Genomic DNA, 1895 nt, shown 5'->3' with positions numbered 1-1895 from the left:
AACTTAACACCATCTGTGTTAATCATCTTCTTCTAGCTATCCCAGCTAGGTCATGGGTACTAGTTGTTAAGTTTGGGTAGGTGACTGGGGCTCTCTCCTCAGCAGGAAGCTTCTGGTCCATGTTGAAGGTGTGGTCATCTACCACAAAGGACATGAGTGTCGGCAGGAACCTAGTGACAAGCTCCACCTCCATCTTGGGCTCCCTGAAGACCTGGCTGTCGATCATGTCCCAGGCACCCTGTCCCAGCGACAGCAGCCTGAGCAGCAGCAGGAGGTCGGGGCTGTCCCTAGGCAGCGTCTCTTGGCTCACCAGCTCCTGCAGGTGCCTGATGGTGCTCAGGAAGAGCATATTGATAGCAAAGGGATCACACAGGATCATGGATAAGTCCCCTAGGACTTGCTCCTGCTCCTTCTTCACGCCATCCAAAAAGCTCTGCAGCTCCCGCGCTTGTTTGCTGTCCACAAACCGCATGCGGATGCAGGCGTCCAGGCACCAGGTGAACTTGTGGCAGGGGTCCACGGTGCAGATATCACTGATGTTCAGGTCGTGCAGGGACATGAGCAGCTCAGCCCGCAGTGTGCAGTAGTGCACGTTGTGTGTTCGCAGGAACAGCGTCCGGAGGAACTGCAGCACCATGTCATACAGCTTCACGTTCGTTCTTCCCCACCATCTGTGTCAGCTTCTGCACCACCTCTCCCTGGCTCCGGGTCTTGGGGGAGGGGCTGAAGAAGTTGTGCAGGACGGAGAGCTCAGTGCTGAAGAGCGCGACCTTCTTCTCCAGGATGTACTGCTTTAGCAGTGGGGACACCTCGTCCCTGAGCAGGGCCTGGTTGTCCTGCTAGATTTGCTGCTTCACCTCCACGGCACAGGCTCGGTACAGCTCCTTGTCGGCCATCACCAGCTTTAGCTTCTTCTGCGGATCCTTGGGCAGGTGCTTCATCACACACATGACCACGGGCTGCAGGGACGGGACCTTCACCAGAGGGAAGCTCTTCTCCAGCAGGTCTTCCAGCTTCTTGTACCTTTCCTCCGCTTTCCCCTCGGACGCAATGGCGGACACTCTCTCCAGCAGCTTGTCTCAAAGCTCGTGGAACACTGACTGGTGGAACTCCAGCCGCGGCATTCCGTGCAGGTCCAGGAAGGGCAGAGTGGACTGCAAGGACGGCAGCAGGATGCCGTTCTCCATCTGGAACTGCTCAATGGCCTTGAGCGGCTCAGTGTAGTTGGTCAGTGTCTCAGGTCCTCACCGTTGGCTACGCTCAGGTCCTGCAGCCCTGCGAACATGGCTGAGGCTCCTGCTCCCGCCCGGCTTGGCGCTCAGTCCCCGGCCGAGCGCCGCGGAAGCCTCAGGCCCTGCTGCCGCTCGCTCCCCTGCGCTCTCCAGCTCAGCCAGCTCCTGCTGCCCTGCCGCTCCGCAATAGGTCCCGCTGCTACCGATTTCCGCCCTGCAGAGGCTCGGCCCTCTCGCCGGCCGGCCCCGGAAAACACTGCGTAATTTTATAGTAGTTCTGGAATTTGTGGTGGTCGGGCAGCACAGCTATGTGGTAACTTGCTGCAACAATCCCCGCTGATGTTCCAATTCCACTTCAGCGTTCTGGGCTAGGCGGATCACTTCACGGGTGAGGTTGGAGGGGTTGTCATCAAGAGAACTGTTTGAGGGAGGCTTGCTAGGTGCTGGGTGTGTTCAGAAGAAGAGAAGGAGCAGGGCATTCCAGGTCACAAAGAGGATAGTGCCCCACAGCACAATTTCTGCAGACTGCTTCTTCAGCATCCTGGTCTTAGGTTAAAGAGTACTAAATTGAGTTCGTTTTTTTCTTTGTTGCAATTACCCCATTTCCACTCAGGTGGATCTAGGTGGTTACAAGCAAGTAACATACAAGTTTACTATTCACTG

At 56.6% G+C, this 1895-nt stretch overlaps 1 pseudogene; it reads right to left on the bottom strand.

The window, feature by feature from the left end:
• Nucleotides 1-1324, bottom strand: part of LOC103193261 — a 4675-nt pseudogene extending 3351 nt beyond the window's left edge.
• Nucleotides 1325-1895: the final 571 nt, after the last annotated feature.

This window comes from Orycteropus afer, unplaced genomic scaffold (assembly GCF_000298275.1).
Source record: "Orycteropus afer afer isolate SDZICR_OR568_19922 unplaced genomic scaffold, OryAfe1.0 scaffold00035, whole genome shotgun sequence".
Taxonomy (NCBI): Eukaryota; Metazoa; Chordata; class Mammalia; order Tubulidentata; family Orycteropodidae; genus Orycteropus; species Orycteropus afer.
This window is presented reverse-complemented; position numbering and strand designations above follow the sequence as displayed.